Here is a 9,059-nt window from a genome sequence, read left to right on the forward strand (position 1 = left end):
CAACGGTGGAGCAGTTCGAAAGGGCGGCGACGAACCCGATGGAAGCGAGGCCCAGCAGACGTCCAAATGAGAAGCAGCCAGCAGACCAATGTGCAGCAGTACGTACACCACCATGCAGATCAACGGTCGCTGCGTGCCCGCAAACGTGGACCGATGTCCGATGCTTCTCCTTCTCAGTGACGCCTTCAACAACGCGTTTTTGCCAGACGAAGAAGAGAAAAATAATCCGCCGTCGCCGTGCCCAGGTGGACTACCAATGTATTCTCTTTCAAAATTTTGGATGTGCGCAACCACCTTAGGATAACGCGCCTAAGTAATCCTAATAATAGGACTATATTACGAGCGTATGCTGCCTCGTCAGCTCGTCGTGTTCGCTATATAAAGGGCAATGCTCCGATAGAAGAACATCTCAAAGTCGAGAGCAGAGAGCGCCTCGTAGCATCACCAGCCCTGCTTCAGTAGTTCTATTGTCTCTGTGAAATCGACCGCGGCGTCGACCATGAGCTACCCGCCACCGGGCACCGCGTACCCGCCGCCGGGCCAGGAGGCCTACCCGCCTCCAGGGTACGGCGCGCCGCCGCCTGTCGCCGCTAACTACCAGCAGCAAGCCCCGCCGCAGGACTCGCAGGACCGCGGAGGCGACGGCTTCTGGAAAGGATGGTACGTACGTCATTACATTCTGAGCCGTGATATATAAGCCACTAGATCGTCGAGACTACGCGCCATCTTCCCATTGCTTTCTGTTTTGATTTCTTCTAATCTGACGTGGTCCGTTTTCATTTGCAGTTGTGCTGCTATTTGCTGCTGCTGCCTGCTCGACATGTGCTTCTGATCACAAGTTCCTACTGCCAACACCAGGAAATCCCACGATGATCTACTCACTCAGAGCTGCTCATAGTTGATCATGGTTATTTCTATTGTAGTATTTGTGCTGTCCGGGTGGAGATTTGTATGGGCTCGTTGTGCTAGTTAATTTTGCATCTGGATTTTGGCTTCATTCTGTATCACGGTATTGTTATTGGCAGAGTCTTAGTCTCTTCAGTTTGTTGGTGATGAATAACACGTAGCAGTAGCATGCGAGAATTCTTGACGACATACCCACGATTTCGATTGTCTGTTCCAGTTGATTTGATTCATGCTCCAAAGTGTTTTTGTGAGGTTACATGCATTACTTTTGATGATCTGCATGTTGCAAAAATTGCCATTTCCTCGGTGAGTTGTTGCAAAGAATGGAGATTTATTGCTACATATTAATATTTTGCATCGAGGAGTAGTGCGCGTGAGGCACTGGGGTCTCAAGTCCAAAGAGGGCCGGTCCGTCTCCCATGTCCTATTCTTCCTTGTCGACGACCGCACCTTCACTTCACGGGTCTCGTCGCCGCCACTTGTGGATACGGTGAGATGCACTCAGCGATCGCCAGAAGGGAACAACAGAGACATGGAGGACGGGTGCTGCCATAGGCTTGGTTTAGGTCGGGTCGCCTTTTTTACTGAAAAATATCAAAATGTAACGAATGTGCTCTTGTTTATATGAAAATCATCCGGTTTGCAAAAGAAAAAATGGCTTGTTGAAATCTGCTTTGAATTGTATGCAACTATGATTGAATGACCGGCTGCCCGTGGACTGGTTCTCACCGGTTCATGAACGGATGCGGTGTCCGATTGGAGGGTCAGTGTTGGAGAGGCCCTCATGCTTGCCTCCAACTCCATGTGGTCGCCAAGTCACCCCATTTCAATCCCTGCCCATAGCGTTGTGATTTGTGCAACAAGTACGACACAATCGTCCTTGGAACACATTGAGACCGTTCGTATGTTGGACCTTGCTGCTGGCATAGCCCTCCTCACCTCCTCCTCCTTGCACCATTTGGTCCTCCTCGGTGTACCCTGCTTCTCTCTCGAGACTCAACCACTCTCTTGTCTTGTAGAGAGAACACGGATGGAGCCCGCTTCATGCCGCCCCAAGTGTCAACTCTCGTACACGTGGCCAACGACCTCGCTGAACAAACCACCATGTCTAGGCGGTCCGCCTTGCCATCATAGTAAATTATGGCGAAATAATCTACGTTGGAGGCCCTGAATTGCCGATGCACATAACGTCGCCCCCGACTCCGATGACAATCACCGTGCCTTGATCGCCTCCTTTGCCAAACTCTGGTTCTCCTTGTAGGGTTCCTAAGCTCCATGTGGTCCTACTGAAGCCTCGTGCGTCCCCCTAAGTAGCCCCTCATCCTCAAGCTCACCCCCACCCCCCCGCGAGCCCGTGCTCCACCACCCACAACATCGCTTTGGTGCTTCCCTGTCGCGTCCAAGCACACATACATGCTCTGGGTGAGCCCCTAGTTGTTTATTCCCTCTCCCCGAGCCTCCTCGTGGCATCTAGATCGATGTCCGCATAGTGTCACATGTCACCTCCGCTGGAAGTCATCTCCAGTGAACCTTCTGCAATCGCGCGTGCCCTTGCTTGCTTCCCAAGCCGTGGACATCCCAACTCTCTTCCTGCTATCGTGCAACCTCTGCCCGCTAGCTCTCGAGTCATCCAGAGAGTTGTCGCTGTGCCCGCTCGCCTGCGTTCCTTGCTGCATCCAACAAGTGTGTGTATAAATGCATGTACTTTGTGCATTGGGTGCTTTGTAACCTGGCGGTCAAACTGAGATGATGTGTTAAGTTTTGGTCAAAATTGTATCCACGTCAAATGAAACCCGCCCGAAGCGGCATGATGGACTAAACTTTTATGCTTTGAGAAGTTGGGAGACTAAGGGCCTGTTCTGAAACTCTCCGGCTCTCAATTTCACAAACTCCAGAGTCAAAACGCAGCCGAACGGTTTAGCTCCTAGAAGCTAAATTCACAAAGTTATTCCGTGCGGTAGTGCATTTTTTGATAAGCAACGAAAACCGAGCTCCACGTTTTACAGAATCTGGACTTCCCTCTATTTACAAGATGTTGCCACTGCCAAGGAAAATGTCTCGCGCGAGCGCTTCGACGTACGCCCACGCTCATGCACAGGACCGAGTCCTCCTCGATCGAATCGTTTTCCCTCTCCTAGGCTGCCTCCAGGCACCAGCCAACGCAAAGGGGCGGCCAACGGGCTTCTTGCCTCCCAGCTAGGCTTCAGCGCTGGGAGAAGCCAGTGTCGCTTCCGAACGGTTTTCGATCGTTGGGTCAAGCGAGAAGCTCACTCGAGAAGCTGAAGTTGCGGATTTGATGGAGTTGTAGAATAGGCCCTAAGATTTGTCGATTTAGGAGCTGGGGGATGAAAAATATACTTTTCTCATAAATAAACAAGTACTTTCTCCGTTCGAATTTATTTGTACCCCTGCATTTCGGATCAACTTTTGACTAGCAAAATATAAATAATATGCCACAAAACTTGTATTTGAAAGAAGTTTTTAATATTACTATTTTACTATTTTTACTAAGTAACTAGCAAAAAAACCTTACGTTGCAATGAGAAAAAATGCCACACCTCCCTAACAGAATAACAAAATTGCTTCATGCACGATCCTGGTGCCCGATGTATGCACGACATCAAAATCCAGCGGCTGATGCCTGATGTATGGACGCATGTCCGGCAGAATTTTAAGCATCGTCTATGAGTCGTCCATATTTTGTCGTGTGTATAGCACAGCTCACAGAATAATTATGACTGAAGACCTCAATGGATCCACGTGCATCCCATCTATGTTATCGCTTACCCTTCTTCCCACCCTTGTCGACGACGGCCTCAGTGCTCACAGTCACAACTCACTTGAATGTGACCAATTCTAAGGTGTCTCTCTTTCTCTCCGCATAAGATGAGAAATCTACTTTTTTCTACTTGGAGGTTTTACCGAGTCCTACATGCGTGGTTATAGACGGTTTCTTTCTTCTCCAAACTAATTTTGCCGAGGTGTTGATTTCTAACCTGATCTACACTAGTACGAAAGAAAGATGGATCATTTGCTACTGATTAATATTATCCCCTAAATAGCATTTAAAAATGTTTAATAGGTAAAAGAACATCATATTGAGATTCTACATATTTTTAAAATCAATTTTCATACATAAAATGTCAAAATTGGAGTTAGGGTTTAGAAGATATGAATATTTTAAAAAAGCATTTGAGTCATACGTTTTAAATATTTAAGAGGTAAAATAACATCATATTTAGATTCTAGACATTTTTCTAATAAATTTTCATATATGACATGTCAAAAATTAGAATTAGGGTTTAAAAGATCTGGATATTTTTAAAAAGCATTTGAACCTCTCCAAAAAAATAGACAGATGGCGGGTTGATTAACTACAAGATCAGATCAGGGGGGTTTCTAGAAAAAGCGAATCATTTTTTTCACTTAAATTTAGGACCATGGGTTGATTAACTAAAAGACCAGGGGGTTTTCTTAAAAAAGAAAATCAAACCATTTTCCCCACTCAAAATAGGACAACGAGTTGAATTCACAGAAACAGATGGACTTTTCTCCAAAATTGCTAACGACATATGGCGAGAAGCGGTCGACGCTTTATTATTAGGAAAAGATAAAGATAAAAGTAACTCATATTTTCTCAGTCAAATTTATAGTTGATATTTCATTCAAAATATAAATGGGTTAGAGCAACTCCAACGCGCCGACTCATTTCGTTCGCGTGTGTTCGTTTGGGTCGCCGCGGACAGAAAAATCGGTCCAACGCGCAGACCCAAACTAAAAACAGACGCGCGCGACTTGCGCCTACTACTCCCCCTGGCCCGCTTATCGGTGGCATAGCGACCACCATTTCCCTCTACTTTCTCAAAACCCTCCCACCCGCTCGCGCTCCCGGCCGCTCGCCATGGACGACGCGCCAACCCTCGATGCCGCCGCCGGCCTCGCCTCCCTTGCCTTGTCTGGCCTCACCGCCACCGCCTCCGCCAAAGGCAAGCCCCGTGCGCCCCGCAAGACCGCGGCGCCGCCCAAGAATAAGAAGTAGCTGACGGCCGAGGAGCGGGTCATGCATTCGACCAAGAGAAAGGGCCGGAGGCACGCACAGGACGCAAGGGACAAAGCGGTGGCTGTCATCGCCCTCACCGCCGCCGCAGAGCAGGAGGAAACCAATGCCCAAGTCATCGCGGCAATGAGAGAGGCCCTGATCTGCCTAGTGTTAAACCCTAGCCGGCGCGGGCTCATCAGACTCGTCGGCATTTTCTCCGATGGTGCTACCAGAGTCGTCTGCGCGTTTGCCACACAGCCGATTCCCGGCTTCCACGTCTATCCACAAGCCTCCCGCTTCTCCGGAGAATGCTCGCCGGAGGTGAGCATGGTGGCGTCGTCCACGCCCGCGCCCGCGCTAGTGGCCATCTACCTCAACGCCATGCTGGTGGCCGGTGCATCATGCTCCACAGGGGTGAGGAAACACCCATGGGAGATGCCAGCCGACATGCTCCCTGGCGCCCGCAACCTGTTCGACAGAATGCCGGCGGCTGGCGACGACAAAATGACCAACCGTTTCATCGTCGAGAACATCATCTTCGAATGTGGTGCGGCGGCCGCTGCCTCCGCTGGCGGTGCCGCCGCGGCTGCCTAGCTACGATCCCGAGGAGACCTAAGGCCAAGACAGCCGAGCGCCATTCATGCCGGCCACATATGATCAAACTGGCATGAACGACGCTTTCATGCAAGATCAGGTCGGCTTGGGTAGCTTCCCGCTTGACCACGAGTTCCTGGAGGACTATGGCCTCGAGTAAGAGGATGAAATGGACATCAACAGGGAGGCTTTGTTCGAGGACGAGCTCGACAACCAAGCCGGGGCGAAGCCGAAGCGCAAAAGCAAGCGAACGAAGGCCTACATGTCGTCCGAGGACATACTCTTTTGTGAGTGTTGGAGGGACATTCTGAAAGACCCCAAGGTCGGCGAACAAAAGGCATCAACCTTTTGGCATCGTGTTCATTGTGAGTACCATGAACATAAGAAGTTTGTGCCGTATCAAATGCAAAACAAGCGTGGATGGATGTCCCTCTCAAAGCGATGGAGGGTGATACAACAAGAGTGCAATAAGTTTTGTGCCACCCTTGAGAGCATCAAGGCATGCCCCGTGAGCGGCATTGGCATGAAAGATATGGTATACATGCACCCCTCTTTTTATTCGTTATGCTTGCATGTCCATTTGCCCATATGCTTGCATGCTATTCATTTGTAGGCATTCCAAGCTTTTGAGGCATTCAAGGTCTAATATGAGGGCAAGTCCTTCAACCTCTCCCATTGTTGGATGGTCATAAACGGTGAGGAGAAGTTCAAGGCGCAATATGCCGTTGTCATGGCGCGTGGGGGAAGAAAGCCGTGGAGGAGCTTGGGGGGCGAAAAGCCACGGCTACGGGGGAAGACCAACTCCAAGAAGGAGGACAAGCACGGTGCGGCATCCATTGTCTTGCTTGCAACCGTGGAGGGCATGACTAGTAAGAATGACACGAGGGAGGAGAAGCGCCGGCAAGACAAGGAAGAGCAAATAAATGCCTTCATGGAGATCCAAAGAAGGAGGCTTGAGCTTGGTGCGGAGAAGTAAGCCAAGATGTTCGAGATCGAGGCCGCCAATGCCAAGACCAAGGTGGAAGAAGTGACGCTCGCTAGCAATGATGACGGGGGTGGACATCATGAAAGTGGACCTGGACACCATGTCGCCGAGGAAGAGACCATGCATGGTTCGAGAAGATGCAGGCCGACATGCTCAAGTTCGACGACGAGTGATCTATGGCGGAGAGCACCATCCCTTTTTTATATACCGACAAGTCTGCTGGCATGACCATGGCCGAGATGGCGTGGTCGAATTTCCACCCATTTTTATGTGTTGGCATGTGTGCTGGCCGCTGGCAAGTGCGCCAGCATGAACTGTGCGGTGGTTTTTTGGAAGCTGGCATTATATGCCGGCCGGTGACATGGCACTGGTATTAATATTGGGTGATGGCATGGCCGCTGACATGATCTATGATCGCGAGCCTGTTAAATTTATGCGTGGACATGAAATGGATCGCGCGTGTTGAACACACGGCCGATCCAAAACAAAAACAATGCGGACGCCAAGCGGGCGGCCGATTCAAATGAACGAAAAACGGACAAAATGTGCGTTCGTTTGGATCGGCGCGTTGGAGTTGCTCTTAGACAAAATAGTGTAGCTGACGCCACACAAGGTAGTATGAAATTTCAGAGAAAAGTTCTACAAACTCAAAACATAAATCAAACCTCGCCAGCTATGGAACCCGATTCGTTTGGAACTTCTCGTCTCAACGGTGGACCAGTTCGAAACGGCGGCGCAGAACCCGATGGAACCGAGTCCAGTCCAGCACACATCCAAACGGGAATCAGCTAGCTAGCCGACGTTCGGTGGAGGCGTGGAGTGCGTGAGCACACGCAAATGTGGACCGATGTCTCTCCTTCCGAGTGACGCCTTTCAAAACCGCGTTACCGGAGTAAGTGAAACCCGCCATCGCCGCCGTGCGCGAATCGATGCATCCGTGTGATCGCCGGACCGGCGACCCTTTGAAATTTGGATATGTGTGCAACCGCCATAGTTTTACGCGGCTAAGCAACGTACCCTCGTGGCGTCAATCACTATATAAAGGGTCGCCATGCTCCGGTAGAAGAACATCACAAACTCGAGAGCAGAGAGCACCTGCCAAGGTACAGCAATCGCCACTGCACTAGTTCTGCCGTCTTGCGTTTCTCTGTGCGATCTCGACCGCGGCGTCGACCATGAGCTACCCGCCACCGGGCACCGCGTACCCGCCGCCGGGGCAGGAGGCCTACCCGCCTCCAGTCTACGGCGCTCCGCCGCCTGTCGCCGCCAGCTACCAGCAGCAGCAGGCCCCGCCGCCGGAACCGGAGGACAGCGGCGACGGCTTCTGGAAAGGATGGTACGGCCACTCGATCGTCAAGATTACCCACTGCTGTCTGTTTTGATTTCTTCTATAACCTGACGTGGTCCGTTTTCATCTGCAGTTGTGCTGCGATTTGCTGCTGCTGTCTGCTCGACACGTGCTGCTGATCACAAGAGTTCGTACCGCCAACACCAGGATATCCTACGATGATCGATCTACATCTACTAGGAGCTGCTCATATACAGTTTGTTTCTATCGTACGTAGTATTTGTGCTGTTCGGATCGAGATTTGTATGACGGTGTTCGGTGTAGATCACTGCATCGAATTGTACTATTACCTCCGTTCGGAAATAAGTGGCGCTGTTTTAGTTTATAAATTGTACTCCTATTACTAGTTAATTTTGCATCTTGGTTTTGGCCTCTACTGTATCATTGATATTGTTATCTGCTGTTTTCCTGCAAAAAGAAAATTTGTTATCGACAGTGGTCTTCATTTTGTTGGCTACGAATTACACGCAACACCAGTATATAGGGGTGGAAAGTGGTAGCGGATAATCCGAAATATCCGATATTCGTATTCGAGAAAATGCCTATTCGTATCCGAAACATTCGCATCCAAACCAAAATGGAAATGGAAATTATCCGTATCCGAATTTATTAAAAAAATAAAAAATAAAATATGGTAGAAGATTTTGACACAAATATGGATATGGAAGTGGATATATCCGTATCCGAATAAGATTATGGGAGGTAATTTTTAAAATTCTAGGTCCAATATTCCAATTATCCAACATAAAAGCCAAATAAGTGGTCAAATTTTACTCTTTATATGATTAAACTTATAAATTATTATGCATTACAATAGTATTTATTCATAAACCTATTTATCATTGACTTATTGTATGTCACAAGTTGATTATTTTAGGTCACATAGGTATCGACTAATTTACTTAAGCAATATGTTGATATTATTCGTATTCGATCCGAATCAAGAAAATATCCGATACGTATCTGTATTCGAATAATATCCAAGCCGCATCCGTATCCGATAACATCCGTATTCGGATTCGTATTCGTTTTGAAAATATGAAAATGGAAGTGGTAAGAGCACTATCCGATCCGCATCCGATCCGTTTCCACCCCTACCAGTATACCAGGATTCCAGGCGACATTCAGAGGTTTCTGATTGTCTGGTCGAATGATTCGGTTCATGCTCCAGAATTGTTTTGTGTTGT

The 9,059-nt window shown here is 48.9% G+C and overlaps 2 long non-coding RNA genes across 2 annotated transcripts; both read left to right on the forward strand.

The window, feature by feature from the left end:
- Positions 1-314: 314 nt before the first annotated feature.
- Positions 315-1,162, forward strand: LOC125533896. Its single transcript, XR_007294380.1, has 2 exons — positions 315-660; positions 787-1,162. It is a non-coding gene; the product is annotated as an uncharacterized LOC125533896 (long non-coding RNA).
- Positions 1,163-7,599: 6,437 nt separating this feature from the next.
- LOC125533897 lies at positions 7,600-8,246 on the forward strand. The gene is made up of 2 exons (XR_007294381.1): positions 7,600-7,860; positions 7,946-8,246. It is a non-coding gene; the product is annotated as an uncharacterized LOC125533897 (long non-coding RNA).
- Positions 8,247-9,059: the final 813 nt, after the last annotated feature.

This window comes from Triticum urartu, chromosome 2 (genome assembly GCF_003073215.2).
Source record: "Triticum urartu cultivar G1812 chromosome 2, Tu2.1, whole genome shotgun sequence".
Taxonomy (NCBI): domain Eukaryota; kingdom Viridiplantae; phylum Streptophyta; class Magnoliopsida; order Poales; family Poaceae; genus Triticum; species Triticum urartu.